The sequence below is a fragment of the Symphodus melops genome (assembly GCF_947650265.1).
Source record: "Symphodus melops genome assembly, chromosome: 9".
Classification (NCBI taxonomy): domain Eukaryota; kingdom Metazoa; phylum Chordata; class Actinopteri; order Labriformes; family Labridae; genus Symphodus; species Symphodus melops.
This window is the reverse complement of record NC_136699.1, coordinates 19,117,630-19,133,777: the sequence shown is the minus strand read 5'-3', so window position 1 is coordinate 19,133,777 and position 16,148 is coordinate 19,117,630. Positions and strand designations below refer to the sequence as shown.

The following is a 16,148-nucleotide window of genomic DNA, read 5'->3' as shown; positions in this document are numbered from 1 at the left end:
AAAAAAACAATTACAAATGCTCGCTATGCAGAATCCATTTGGAAGGAGCAGAGCGCTAAATATTTACTGCCTTCGTTCAATAAAAAAAAAAAAAAGCTGGCAAATCCTATCCTTGATCAATTTTGTCACCTCAAATGCAAATTAATTAGACCAGCATGGTGTCCCCCGTCAAAGCAAAACAAGCTATAAAAGAGTCTGTGAATAAAGCTTTAATCATGCAAAGGTAAATCCTCAATATGAACATCAAATGCCACGAGCTTCAAAAGAAACAATTCTAACTTGAAAGCGCCAGATAACTTCACAGTACGAATCAAACACATGCGTCCCCCCCACCCCAGCTCGCTGTCCTTATCAGACCTTGCTCCTCAATTACAGGCGTATTCTTAAATCAGTGTGGAGTGATAGCGGCGGGAAGAAGACAGAGAACTCGAAGACGTCGAGTGTCTAGACAGCTCTGGCTAGATAAACACACACTCTCGATGTGACGTGCCCTTATTTTCCACAGGGTCACGTCACACCGGGGGCCCATCAGTGCTCGACACTTGCACCGACAAAAAGGGATCTCAAGACGCGACGACACCTGGCCACAATTAAAAGCCGAGGAATTAAAGCTAAGTACGGATGTTCTGACCAGGCGTTACAAATACACACACTTGCGAAGAGACCCATTCACACACTTACAAAGACACGCTCAAAGGCCTCAGAGGGCGTATTCAAGCACAATCACATCGCAACAACATCCACTCATGTTATTATTATTCACCATCTCTTTGTAAACACTGGATTTGAATGGAGAAGACAAGTAATTCTCAGTGTGTGTGTGTGTGTGTGTAGGTGTGTGTGTGTGTGTGTGTGTGTGATGAGATTAGAATCATTCAGGACATTCACGTTATTCTGTAGCTGGTGAAGAGATTGAGTGGGGTTGGGTGATATGATGGCACTTTCACAAAGGATTACATTACTCTCTCTCTCTCTCTCTCTCTCTCTCTCTCTCTCTCTCTCTCTCATTCACTTCTCCTTTTTCTCCTCCAAATCCTCACATTTGATAATGGACACTCCCTTTGTAAGGAATTGAGCTGGTGCTAAATAAAGGCTTAAGACTCACAGAGACACAGCTCCATGCAAGCAAGCATGTGAGTGTATGTTTAAATTAGACATGATTTACTAATCTGACTTTTCCTTTTCTTCATCCTTCCTCTTTTATCTCTGGTTCATAAACAGTGAAGGGACATATGAGCAGTAGCAACAAACTAAATCTGATCAAATATCTTTTTTTTTAATCTTATCAATCTCTCTTATCTCAACAAGCAGGAAGTCATCTCATATTGGACAGGGCGGATGTCGCTTAAGTTAATCACATGAACATAGGCCAAGGCATTACATGTTCTCTACCATGCATTTCATTAAAACATAAATGATTAAATGTATGTTTAATGCTCGTTATTGTATACAAAATGATAAGTATCAGTATGACCATTAGATGATCAAAGCTGCAATCTGGTGGCAGATCATTTAATCACAGTTACCAGTAAAGATAGCTCCACTGTAAGGGGCAGTTTGCCGTGCAGCTGTTAGTGCAGCATCATTACTTTTTTGGAACTATTTTCGGTTGCCATTGATTCAACAATAACCCAAGGTTTTTGTGTTCTGTTACCACCTTTTCTCTCTCTGTACGCTCTGCGAGCGTGTCCAGACTTTTTTGACTGGGGTGGCCCAACTGGAGACTCTAACTTATAGACTGAAGTGTGACACAAACAACGAAACACATACTAATTGATATCAATTATTGACCCTTCTTATTTCATCCACATTTTTTTTTTGATACTATCTTAATTCATTAATGACACACAAAGAAAATGTATGTTTAAATCCAAAGTTCTTACTTTGAAAGTACCTACACACTGTCAAAATGGCCAGATAGATAGTTCATTGCCTGCAGGACAGTGTACATTACTTTCCAATACAACTGATGTGCAAAGTATTTGTTTACTATTTAAATACAACAAAAAATAAACCAAAAGCAGCCTTTTGCACAACTGAACCATAGAGGCAAGTGAGTTTAGGATTACTGAGGGGGTACCTGGGGTGGCATGGACCACCCTTGAAATCTGATTGGCTCTCTGGACACACCCCTGCTGCATGCTAACTGTCAGGTTTGCTTTGGCTTTGTTTGTTGTCCTGACACATATAAGGGGTTCTTAGAATAGAATGAATGTAATCCAGCATTACTGTTTATCCTAATGACATCAACTGCTTACTGTTCATTCTACATACAGCCTTAAAGAAGTGGATTCAATTACTGCTAATGAAGAACAAACATTTCCTACTGGAGCAGCTTTACATTCAAAGCATCCTTTATTACCTAATGTCCTTTTATGTCAGGTCACAATTCGATTTAGTTTTCCATTAATCTATTTCCTATTCACACATTTAGAACAAAGGGTTCCTAATTTCAGCATTTTCTCCAGTCTGCCGTACACTAACAGCCAATTTCCACATAGTCTGTGAATGTTGCGTTCTGTCAGCACCAGAGTTTTGCTCCGTACCCCACTGGATCAGGGGAATCTTGTTATGTTTTACCAGTTTAGAATTGGGTTTGATGTCTGCTAGGGCATAGAACTGTTACTGGGGTACTTCACTTTCGTTTGGCAGATATCGAACATCGGGTCAAGCTTCCTCTTGGCTGATTGAAAGTACACCCGAAAGCTTGCCTTTAAGTAAAACGGGACTAGCTGTATGCCTGCTCCAACGACAGTACAGACAGTGTGTGAGCATGTCGGACACAGCCATACATTACTGATGCTGAAAGCTAGCTTATGTTGGCTGCATGATTGACTAGCCAGGATCGACACACTACTGCTGCATCGTTGTCCAAGGAAGGGTGACAAGAGTGCTCTGAAGAGAATACTAACACCAGGTTGTGTTGGGCTCAAAAACGTTTTTCAGACAAAAGAAAGTTCATTTTGAAAAGTCAGTTTGTGAATGTTTTTAGTCGATGCAGAATTCCAGACATTATTAATAGTGATTCTGACATTAGTCGAGTTTTTCCAACACTCTTATTAATCATGTTACACCAGGATGCAGTTTTACCGCTTTCGCCACCATTTTTGGCTGACTTGTTCATAAGAAGGTGGTCAGTCTACCTGTGAACATGTACATGTACCTGTTGCTCTTTGAATTGCAAACAAGGAAGCAGGTCATTGTTTTCACAGGCTCAAACTGGTCAATAAAAAAACAGACAGATGCTCTAAGAAAGAGAGAGTGGGCCCGATAAAAAAAAGAGAGACTGACAGAAGCGTAGAAATCTAAGCTACAGTTGACTGTAAATGCTCTCAATTACAATAAATGACTTCATTACAATAAAGATGTGTTCAACCACCCTCTGTGTTTCAATGAGTATAACTGTGGAATGATTCGCTCAAGTGTGCTCAAGTAATAGAGCTTCAGATGCAGCCTGTGGTATTTACACTTATCCTCTCAATGTGCTGGCCCAGGACTGCCAAAGAGTATTTGTGCCCACGCAGAGCACCTGAACATGCAGACGAACGCACACATGCACACACACAGACAGGCACACACAGCTGTATCACAGTGATGGCCAGTCCCTGCCTTTCTCTGTGCTTATTTAGACATTGCAGCTCTTAGCACCTAGCCGCACTAATCCTATAGCCTTATGTTCACTGGTACTGGAGCCAGATGGCCTTATTCAAAGGCTCTCCTCCCCTGACCCCGCCTCCCTGTCTGTGTGTGTGTGTGTGTGTGTGTGTGTGTGTGTGTGTGCATCTGTGACTGTTTGTAATGAATGAATAAGGCAAAAGAGGAGAGGGTTGAATGTGAGACAATTCTCCGTTGAGGTCAGCAGGGAGGAAGAAAGAAGAGAATGAACAAGAGAGGGAGAAAAGAAAAAAAAGGTGTGTGTGTGTGTGTGTGTGTGTGTGTGTGTGTGTGTGTAGAGGGGGGGATGTGTGAGGTTGGGGGATAGCTGCACATGAATTGCATACAAAAGCACCTACATGCACTCTGCCCCTACGTGTTTATGTCCTCCTTGTCAGGCATGCAGAGCGCTGGTGTGCTTATGAGTGTGTGTGATTTTGTTTATGTGTGCACACTGGCATTTGTGCGTGTGTGCGTGCAGGCGTGTGCAAGGCCGAGGTAGGTTAAACTTGTACTCGTGAAGTGTTCCCCGAAGAGATTAATCATCCTGTGCTGGAATGCAGCATCGTGGTCATAAATCATCACCTGACCCCTCTCTCTCTTTCACTCGCTCTCTCTCTCTTTCTCGCTCGCTCTCTCTCTCTCTCTTAGTCTCTCTGCCACACGTAGCGATGTCAGGGTAAAAGGAGTGTCATTGCATATCTGCAATAAACAAACAGCCAGCAGCCTTGGCAGGAGCATGAGAGGTAGGAAACAGAGCTAATTATCAAATCAAACACCAGAATCCAATCAAAAAATCAGTCAAATGCTCGAAAGCATGTTAATGCTGAATCACTGACAAAAACACTGATGAGATTGAAAAAGGAAAATCTGCTAAATCTATATGATGTTGAAGAATATTGTTTGTATAACTATTAATTATTCTGTTATTTCAATCATATTTTCTAACTGCCTATTTCCACATACTCCATGCTTGCCGTGGCCCATTAGCACTATATATGGCTTCTTTCGCTACCATTCAAGTCAATGCTACATTATTCACAGAAAGTGCTGCAGCCTATCTCCCGCGCATGCTAGCAGCACCACTTTGCCTAGCTCTGTTTCAAACACACTGCGAGTCTATTTTCAGTGGACTACACTGCAAGCACGCGCCAAGCTAGACTGAATAGATTAAGCCGCACAGGAAGTCAAACAAGAAAATGGACAGAGCGCCCAGTCACTTTCAAAATAAAACTCAATATTTGGGACCCAAAATCATATTTCTCATGACTTTATCAACATAAGGTCAAAACAGTCAGCGAACAAACAACGATTAGATCAAGGCACAGGTGAAGTCAGATAACTATCTTATTATTAGTATATGACAGCATATGTCTTTATTAACCAACTTTATTTCATGGTCTGACCTCAGGATTATTCAGTGTTATTTTATTAAAAACTTATTTTTAAGTGACGTGAAACTCTGTCAAAACATGGCCAATATGGCTGTAATGGTTTGTGTAATTATCTATTTCGCATAATAGGAAGGTCTCATACCCAAACACTTACTAACAACACAGTCTATTTATGTCCTCTACTCTCAAGAGTGCAACAGAAAAAGTCCAACCCGTTATCTGGATAGTTTGGCACTGCACAAGTTGTTGTCAACTGTAGCATTCTAGTCAGCTTAGCGCTAGTAAGCTAGGTTGGCCGAGGTCATGTACTTTTGCTGCCTCCAGATGGCTCACTCCCTGAGGGACTTGAGCTCAAGGAACCTCCTGTGACATTTAGATCTGCTAAAAAGGAAATTTGGATTCCCTGAACAGTGCAAGTAAAAAAAAACAAAAATGGACGACGTGCTTAATTCAAAACTGTTGTGGTCACTGTTTTATTGAAGAGCAGTATATCAGTGGAAACACTTCAGACAAGTTCTTTAAGGAGGCACGACAAATGTGTCAAATGGCATGCAAGGACAGTCCTTCTCCCATATTATTCAGAAAGCCTGTCACTGCAGGACGATCCATGCTTGAGATATTTCTAATGAAGTAAAATAACAGGATTTAAGCATATGGTCAAAGAGCTTGAGCCCCTCTTCAAAGAGTCTTCACATTTCAGTTTAGTCTGTCGGACCTTCCCTGCTGAAATGAGGGATAACTGCAGTTCTTTAGGAAGTATTAAACAAGTCTTTCATTGTCTTAATTTCTTTAAGTTCCTTCACTACAATTGGGCTGATACTTTAAAAAGCATCGACTACATCAAGTAAAGCTCCCCCCCCCCCCCCCCCCGCTTCTATACCTAAATGTTGAAGTATAAGGGGAGCCAGCTGATTCTGTTGAACAAATGTTGTGATCAAACCTTTACTCCCCCCCTAAAAACAAGTACACCAGGGGAAAGGAAACTAGCCGGAAGTCAATGCTATACCGTGTGGCATTTTGCGACGCAGGTAGAAGAACACACTCTTCCTCGGTTATGTTCAAGTACAGGAAATTGATTCTGTAATATTAAAAATTCAACAGCCGAGTTTCATTACTTTTCTGAGCCTATTCCCTGTCCCTTGTGGAGTGGGAAAATATCACAGTTTATTAAATTACTTCTCTGAAAACTCTCTGGGGATGCCATCTTAACTCCCGTCCTCCTTCACAAGGCCTTTTTAGCCTGTAACTAGGCATGTCTGCTTCGAGAGAGACAGAGAGAAGTAGAGAGGGGGTAAGCAATCGAGGTACACTACATTTCTTGAATTCATAGGCTGCCGCAGAGAGTTTGTGGTTATTCTATTGGCTGAGTACAGTAAGTGGAGAAGCCACAGCAATTCCTTAGTGGAGTTGCTCATGTTCTTGCTTGTGCTGGATGCCTAGATGCACATTTGTTTGGATGTGTCCCTTCACTAATATCTCCTTGACATGTCAGGGTTACAGCAGAGCCTCATCTCTGCTCAGGCCCTCAGTTGAAGTGTACTTAAAAATGCAAAAAAGGCTGAGGGCATTAAGCAAGTTCATCGGCACAAAAGATCCTCAAGTATCATCTGTGATTGCCCAATCTTCATTTTGAAGCAGCGAGGGGGTCAAGGCACGACTGGGCCTCTTGGTCTGAGACAAGGCAGTCTTTTTGAACATAAACCATGAGGCCACAAATAGGCGCACAGGAGAACACTCTTCACAACTTTTCTCAAAACAGAGAAGATGCAAGTGGATTTCTAATTTGCACAAGAGACCACTTGCCCCTCTCCACTGATGGGAAATAGTTTAGAACGAAAACACCAGGCCAACAGATGAAGGCTCTTACTTACTTTTTTGCAAAAGTAAGCTCTGCAAAGTCAGCCAAGAAATCCAGTGTGATTCATTGTGGCCGGGGAGGGCTCAACCAGCATTTGGCTTTTGCAATGGTTTGAACATTACTTTAGAATGGGATTTGCCTTCAACTTGTTTGCATACATTCAGCAGAAGTAATATTCCAATGACAGAGAATTCACACTGAACTTTACAAACATGATCATTGCAGTCACACAATAAGGGCTACAACAAAGAAAAATATATAATTATTGATTAAACTGCCATTTAAATTATTATTGTTTTAACACAGAATGGTTCAAATGACCATTATAATTGCAAGAGTCTAAGATGAGATCCTCCGATTGACTTCTTTAACCAAGCATCATCCCACAACAACTACACAGTCACGTCATGAAGTAAGGTATTCAATCTGCTAGTGCTAGTATGCAAAACTGAAGCTGTAAAATGCTCGACAGATTACTTTAAGAATTAATACTTGAAGTTTGAGGTTTTGTTTCTGGGATCAAAGATTTTATTTCTAGGCTTAAAAATCTCCTTAATCCCTGACTGACATTGGTTATGGATGGTCTTATGTAATCGAGTCTTAGCTAAAAGACTTCATATGAGCCATCACTGGCGAGTGCATGCGCAAGAATGAGTAAGAGAGTTTATTTTTGTTCCACTAAAATGTTACTAGGAAGCTCCCAACAAAGCGCCATAAGCGTGTGAGGAGGCTGAGTTAAAACCAGTCGGTCAGCTGTCAGACAGATGTAGTGAATATCATCCCACTCTGTCATCTCTTCCAGCAAAAAACAAAAAAAAAGTCAGGATCCATGGGCATGGTAATCCAAGATGAAGGCTGCTCTCTACAAGCGTCACTTTCTCTAAAGCTAAGCTAATGTTGGGTGTCACAAGCCACACACAGAGCCAACACACACACACACACACGCCTTCACACACAGTGCTAAACTGAGAACTGTGGTCTGAGCCAGAGCTCCTTTAAGGGAAAATATGGGCCATTAAGGTCACAAAGAGTGTGCAGGGAACAGGTGGAAGAAATAAGCTCATGGCCGTCAGGTTTCATGTCACTAAACGACACACTTTGAACTATAGTCGATTATATTGGACCTGAAAGCATGCATTAGGGCAATATCAGAGCTGTCTGCTGGAGTCTGGCTCCAGATAATGTCACACTACTATGTGCTCACAACTGTTTTCACATCAAGTCAAAGACGAAGTTGATAATGTAACTTTGAGTTGTGGCTGTGATTGTTGATCCACAAAGAGATAATAGGGGTGCTTTTCAGTGGCACTGCTTATAACCCAGATCCTCTTACCCTTTATCAAAAAGGGAAACACTTAGAGAACACAGACCATATCCAAGCCATCATCGAGATTCAATCATATGGAAATGTGGATTTCCTCCAACATAATTACACCAACATAAATATATCAGATATGGTTGTGGCTCCCTTAAGCATCGTCATCCCAGCTGTGCATTGATTTTGCACTTCTGAATTGGAAGTATTCCAAATACTCGTCATTGAACTTAACATATGTCCAAATACCAAATGCCTGAGATAATATGATGGCAATCACAGCTTGTATAAAAACACTTGATATTAAGTGGAAGAATGTTATGCTCAGATTTATTTTTTTTCTTGGTTAAGAGCATGTATCGTGTTTCTTTGGCTCATGCTGCATCGTTCAAACAACTTCTTGGAGATTCTGGCCAAATTGATTTTTGTTATACCGCTGAAAAAAAAAAAAAAACGTCAGAGTAAGGAGTTAGAGGGCTGCCCACCAATTTTCAGACTGGCGCTGAACTGGGACCCTCAAAATGTTCAACACTCGCCTTCCCAACTTAAGCCCCTACAAACTGCTGCCGTTTTGGTTTTAAATTAAGGGTCTAATCATGTAAACAAGGTTATCAGAAAAAAATGTTAAACGATGCATTCATTCAAAAGGGCCTCGTTAAAAGTTTTGGCATTGGTGGAACTTCAATATATTCTTAATAAATGTATCTGACTCAGTTTAAAAAGGAAAAAAAAAAGGGAAGTATATTTGTTAGTTGTGCACTTATTCAAACCCGTGTGGCAACATGTTTGATATGACAGCTTTGGGAGATGCCATCAGCCACTTTTTATTCTGTGGTTTCCTCAACTCTACCCACCAATTAATCAATTACTGCAATTAATTTTCTCCTTCATCAGCATGTCTTTGTAATTTTAGCTTCTCGAAAAACCACAGCACGCCGTGCATACATATGTCTAACAATCTCCCAGAAGGAGCACAATTAATGTTGAAAGTTGAAATGTTGAAACATGAAACAGAGAGGACAATGGAGCTTAAATGGCTCAAACTGTGGACCAGTTCCCAGAGAAAGGAAAAGTGGCAGGGGGAAGGTGTGGGGGGGGGGGGGGGGGTTGTACTTCCTCATGAAAGCATTTCTGACAATGCTGTATCTCATGCCACACAAAACCTGCTCTGCAGGGGGCCAAACTGAGGCAGCATAATAGTCATGAAGCCATTCCTGCAGCAGTTTTTAGTCTGGATGTGGATTTATGACACTGAGTTGATTGTATTCCTGGCTCAAAAAAGCCATGAGCTTATCAAATGGCTGAGAGAGGTAGGAAGAACCATCGGACAGAACGGCCTATGATAGAGCTACGCTTGTTTTTTTCTATTTACCCGCACATGCTGACAATTACAGCAGCAGCATAAACAATACCACATCCTCTTTATATCTTGTCACAAAGACCATCATTTTCACCTACCTATGCTCTTTGGAAAGGTCAGCATTCTTAGTTAATCAGAAGTGACAAGAGGTTGTTGCCGCGTCCATTACCACCTACTCTACTCTGTCCAAAATGATAAGACAGCAAGATTTGTGCATATGTATTTAAACCTGATAAAAATAAAAAAAATAATGACCCTCTGTTTCATGTTTTCACCAAGGACCTGCTTTGGGAAATGGTTGAAAATAACAAAACTAAAAATGTGAAAGGTTTTTGGCTGGGTGTGAGGAAATCTGCTTGTGATGATTGTCTGTTTTTTTTCCACTCTAGCATCCTCAAGAAAAAAAAAATAAACATTACATTTTGCCACCCTGACTAAAACTAGTGAATTGATTTTTTTTGTTGTTTTTACTTTTGAATTTTGCTATGGTTGCACAGTCAGTAAAAACAGTGGCTAGCATTTCCAACCGTGTTAAAATGTCCAGGTAAGTTAAGAAAAATGTTAACACTGTGCAGCAAACAGTGTTTCCAAAACCAACCAGTCAACGCATATTTACACAAAGCCCCAATAATAAGGGGCACTTTACAGCCTCTAAGGTAATTAAACCTGAGAGACATATAAACAGCTTTTTGTTGACATCAGTTAACATGCTGCAATGAAGTTATCATTTAGAGAATTTAGAACAATAAACACAATGGTGCCCATTTTGTTTTTTGTATTTTTGACAGGGACTTTTGGCTGGAGATCGACTACCAAAATTGCATTGGCCTAGTCACAAACAATCAGCCCACTATGCTGGTTCATTATCTAACGCTGAGTGGGTTCTGAATTGGTTGGAATGGAAGAAAAAAAAAAATCAACTGGGCTCTCTGTACCAATACAGGTCATGCCTGTAGTGTAAAAATGGCATTAGTGAAATTGGACTCTTGAGGTTTTCTAAGGCTGCTTTCCCTCTGTTTGGACATGTGAATGTGGACAGTTGTATCTGCACCACACAAAAGGAGGCGTCACACTGGTTATTCCTGACCTCAGAACTGCCCCACAGCTCAGCGACGTGTGCTTCTTTGATACGCGTGTATGTCCGTGTGCACGCTTGCGGCCGTGCTCATGCATTAGGGTTATTGTGTGAAGCCTTCAGTCTTTAATCCCCTAATCTGCTGAACCCTGGAAATCACTGCAGTCATCTGTCAGCTGGGTCAGAGCAGGCTGCAGGGTTCAACACAAGCGTTGCACGCAGCCAAACACACGAGCGCTGGGCGATAGTCATTTATTCAACAAGGCCAGTCTCATTTCAGTCTAATGAAGACTGATGCTCCTCTTCCCAGGCCTCACAGGTGTGGCGGTGAAATGTATAAATACGTAACCCACATAGCAGAGGAGAGAGAGAGAGAGGAAGAAGGGGATATTTTAACAGAAAGAGATTCTCCTTCATAACAATTCCACATGTGAACTAACGACTATGCAGCGAGCATAAAAAAAGTGTGCATATGTTAAAGTCAATCTGCAGCCTATCTCCGTGGCAACAGTGCAATAAATCTAGTTTAATAGTTGTGAAGGTGCTGCAAGGACACAGACTTCGAGAAACTGAAGTTCTGAGACCCCTGAGTCAAGTCTAAATCACTCAGACCTGTTTGCAGGTTTCTCTATGTGTCAATGTCTGTGCAGCTATGCCAAATAGGACACCCTGAGGGCTTGTCGGGAGATTGTGGTTGACACGACCTGCTGCTGTCTAGTGTGAGCTGCTATTAGCACTTAAGACTCTGGCTTCCTACACGTATGTACAGACTTACACACACGGAAAAAAAAAAAAAGTGATTATACTTGTGAGGTTAAATACTGATGGTGGATTGGGGGTGAGTGTGCCAACGTCTGTGTGTGTTAAAAATAGAGCTATAGCACATCCTTACTTGTTTACATATGCATAAACTTAAATGTGCCAGCAATGATCACACGCCAATGTGACTGCTTTGCATCCTATTTGATGTATATGCTGCTGTCAAAAGCTCAAGATGGAGGGATGTGGAAAGTGGGAGAGAGATCAGAGAGTGTTAGAGATCACATAGACGCAGGCAGACTTGAAGAGAACTAAAGGTGGAGGAGGAGAGATGGGCCGCAGAGAGAAACTGTACCAGTTAGATTGAAGTGTGAATCTCGACAGGGTGCCTCATCATCAAGATCTGCGACGTATCTGTGTGTCTCTGTGTGTGTGTTTTCATGTCATAAGACGCTGCCAGGCTCAGAAATCTACAGTTAGAGTGTGGGCCTTATCCCTGACTTCAAAACTTTCTCTTATGCATAAACATAAAGGGTATATGGCATAAAGTTCTGCACTTAGAGTCACTTATGCCTCTGTTCCTTCCTGAATGAATGGCATCATGCAGTGTTATGGTCCTGACTGCAGCTTGAGGGGAGCCAGCTGGGCTGTGGCTTTCTGCCTGTGTGTGTCACAGAAAAAAAAACACAGAGCAATGGCAGCAGAGGGAAGACATTAAAATTCAACACAACACACGCACATGACTGCCTGGACCTTTGATTTAGCTCTCCTCAAAGCATAATACAATGCATTATTTCTAATCCAGTACATGGCAGCATAAGCAAGTGTGTGAAATATTAATGAATACACAGACTGTAGAAAATGTGAAGTACAGTGTAGCATTTGGTGCTTTTGAAAGGATTAACTAGTATAATGTGCAGAGGTAGGGACGCAGCAGCTGTGGCCGCGCGGGCGCATCGTGGCGACGCAGAGCTGCGGCCGCCCAGCAGAGAAAAGACGAGCCTTAATGACAGGTCAAGCAGCCAATTAAAACCCACAAGCAACTCCATCTTTGTCATGATGTGAAAGAAAGCATCTTTTTTCGAAGGACAAACTGACTTTATCACACATGCAGTGAGAGCGATGCGCTGAGGATGCTGCGCTGCGGGAGCCATAAAGGCATCGGAGAGGAACTAAAGGTTATGAGCTTCTGCCCCCTTAAAAAAACGCCAAGTCGAACATTACACCTCGATCCCACAAAGCTACACACAGCCAGAACACGTGTGATTTTCGGAGATGTCCCAGGCATGCCTGTGTTTTCATGCCGCGCAGATGTATTGTGTGTTAACTCCATTGCGATTCGCATAAGGTCATCCCTTCCATGGAAGTATATTACCCGGTCAGCTGGACAAAATGACACACAAGCGACACTGCGGACACGCTGAGGGAGCCCACTGTGACAAATTCCAGTCAAATCGCAGGCTCACATGAGGATAACATACATTATTCGGATAAAAAGGCGCCTCAATGTCATTGCTGTGCGCTGCCCTCCCCATCCTCTATGCCACAAGAAGTGAATGCGTATACACATGTGCTGTTTGTGGTCACACATGCTGGTGTGTAAACAACAGAAGCGCGTGTAAGCTTCGTTTCCATAGGAATACATTTTAAATACAACGTACCTGTTTCCAGCGCTTTTCGGCACTCACTGCATAATCCTCCTCCTTCAACTTGAACTTTTCCTTCCCTCCAGTTGAACAGCCCGGAGCTACTTGACACTTGTTTATTTCATACTTTTTCTCTGTCCAGTCTTTACTGACAATGTCCTATTGCGCATAAACAGCGTGTGATGAGAGCACAGGATGGGGGGTGATCTACTGGAGAGGAAAGGCTATAAGTCTCCTGTATACATCTCACCAAAGCGGGGAATCAAACGGAGCAATCCATCGCTGATGGTCGTTACAGAGCTGACTGTAAAAGATTGACCAGAACCGGGCGAACGCAGCAGTGCGCAAATATGCACGTCTCCCGTTGCCTTCAGTCTTCAAAACGGAGAAACGGCGGGGAAAGGCGGGCATGCTCTGAACGTGAGCGGCGGCAGATCTGTGAAGGAGGCAGCGCTCGGCAGCACCCAGGGAGCGACCATCCACTCACACAGTACAGAGGAATGACCGTGGCTCGCGGAGCGCGCGTTCACGGCCAAGCCAAGTCAATGGTCAACATAAGCGCATGTGGAGAGTAATCCACTGTGCACTGTTGGCTGCAGCTTCATCCCTACAAGATGAGATGCAGGGATCAGACGAGGCAGCAATTAAACTTTTAGACATAAAAATGTATTATTGAAAATGATGTGATCAATATGCCCCAACTGGAGATCTTAAAAACACCTTTGGTGATTATTATTGAAAATATATGATTATATGTTTTCCAACTAAATCGAGTTATTTCATACTGTCAAACCAAGCTAAAGGATCGTTCATAATTTGCATGTATTAAGGGAATATAAGGTCAAATCTGTTATGTCACATACACTCCAGCATGCAACTTATTAACCCTCTACCAGGCAGAACAAGCCATCTTTGGGTGTTACACCCTCCTTCTGTGGCCCACTGCTCATTACAGTGCTCCTCGTGCATCTCTTTTTAAACCGTGCACCTACTGCACTGCAGGCTACCGTTCACATTAGCACACTTCCTAATGGGCTTTCCCTGTATTAGCAGCAATAGAAAGGTGCAATAACAGAAGCATGTAATTATGCACCATAACTAGGGAAAACATTGTTAACAGTTACCCTACTGCCTCTTACTCTCCAAGCTGTAAATGCATATTTCCCCATGGAGGAATGATAATAACGCCCGCTTATTTGAAAACACCTTGTAAGGAGAACCTTGTGGCTCTTTTGATAAAGATTTCATTTCAGAGTCCTTTTTTATGCATAACTGGGGATTGGCAAGGGACATTAACCGCCCACTTTTGCCTTTATTTATTTATTTTACTATTTCATTTCCCTATTTTGTCTTTGCAATACATTACCCTGTCTGCCTGTGATTTATTGATTAAGACAAATGCGGATGTCAGCTTATACAGGATAAGTAAAATCCTAAAACCTGACTTGATTTGTTCACAGATGGCATGGTTCAATCCAGAGGGAAGGGTGAAAAGAAAGAGGAGGGGATCGGTGGATCTCTAGTGGCTAACACAGGTGCAGAATGAGATGAAAAATGCAGATAAGGGCTGCGTGGCTTACTGAACCATTTTTAAGCCCCCCAAGTGACAACCTAAAAAAAACTGCTGTGACTTGAGCCCATGGTATGCTTCTTAATCATGCAGGTGTACACTGTCCAGTGCTTTACAGTTTCTGTGTATTGTGAAGTTTGCTTTCTTATAATGAGCTTAGTATAGCTTCTTTTAGATAGAGAAACATTATTGACAAACATGTGCTGCCTGCTAGTTTTACTTCTCATTATAAACTCCTATTCCGCAATCCAGAATCCATGAATAATATAAACGTAAATATAGCAGGGAAAACCCCTCAAATACCCCCCTCATTTCCCATAGTGTTAGATGGGATTTAAAAGCAATGGTGTCAGCTGTATCAAATCTGTCTAGTCCATCCTCTGCACTTAAATCCTTGCATATGGACACACCTAGAGATTAGCCCTAATATGTTCAACAACAGGACAACACTGAGCTCTCCACTGAGCAGAGATGTAGCGACCGGCCAACGACCAAACCCAGATTAGATTGCCCAGAATCTACAGCCCTGGGTGGCTGACTTGCATTTTGCTCATTGGTTAAAAAAAAATGACCTCCGAGCAGACAGCTGCCAGATTCTGCCTACAGGCTGCCCATGGGCCTCGTCCTGCCATTTTGCAGGTTTAACGTGGCGATCTTCCACCCGCAGTTTTAGCACTTTCGACCAAACCAGGGGCCACTTGCGGTACCTTCAGTGTGACAGGCAAGCTGCCTCTTTGCACTTTCGAGTATGAAAACTAGCATTCTTGTTTAAAGACACATTATGTTAATTAGCCAGGGGCTTGGCTACATTTAGTACACGTCTACTTTATTTTGTTCATTCCACTGGCCTTGTACCATAATTAGAAACATGCCATCTTAAAAAGTGATGGATCATCATAAAATCTGACCCTCGGATGGATATGTTGCTCCAGACTTGCTCAAACGAGAAAAAAAAAGAATCCTGAGGCAAGTTGTCAGATGCCATATGTGTAGATGAGTTACCTGACCTTTCTCTATCAGGAGCCAATATTAGCACAAGCCATTATAACCTATCAAAGCCTAATGCTTATAGCCAATGCTCAGGGGTCCTTCAGTCTCATAGCGCTCTGGTTGTGGATCACGTTCCCAGCGCTATCTCCACCATTACAGACTGCTCGGTGTCAGGGGTTCTATTTAACCTTGTGCGATGAGTTCTCTCCCATACATCTATCACTACCAATCATACCCATGTCCTGCAGGGTTAACCCTCCATATGGTGTGTTTATGTGGCTCTAGAGTGTGTATGTGTGCCTGTCCTTCACTGAGAAGACGACACATTCTACTGGTAATTATATAATCAATTTAATTAATTCTCAACATGCAAATGAGCTAATTAAAGGACCTGAACTCATAGAATTACCACTGATTAGCTGGCTAAGCACTATGTGTCCTCTGGAAACATACTCATTACGCTATATTACCTATACCTTTTCCACTAAGCAGTAATAGAACATAGGCCTATAAATTACATCTATTCA

At 42.2% G+C, this 16,148-nt stretch overlaps 1 protein-coding gene across 7 annotated transcripts in view; it reads right to left on the bottom strand.

Annotated features, from left to right (window-relative positions):
* Positions 1-13,581, bottom strand: part of tenm2a (teneurin transmembrane protein 2a) — a 210,401-nt gene extending 196,820 nt beyond the window's left edge. For 5 of the 7 annotated variants that reach the window (XM_079351890.1, XM_079351891.1, XM_079351892.1 and 2 more), the window contains exon 1: positions 13,077-13,581. The gene's annotated coding sequence lies outside the window, so the exon portion shown is untranslated. The remainder of the gene's footprint in view (positions 1-13,076) is intronic. The other 2 variants (XM_079351894.1, XM_079351896.1) reach the window with 1 other exon arrangement.
* Between the last annotated feature and the right edge of the window lie 2,567 nt (positions 13,582-16,148).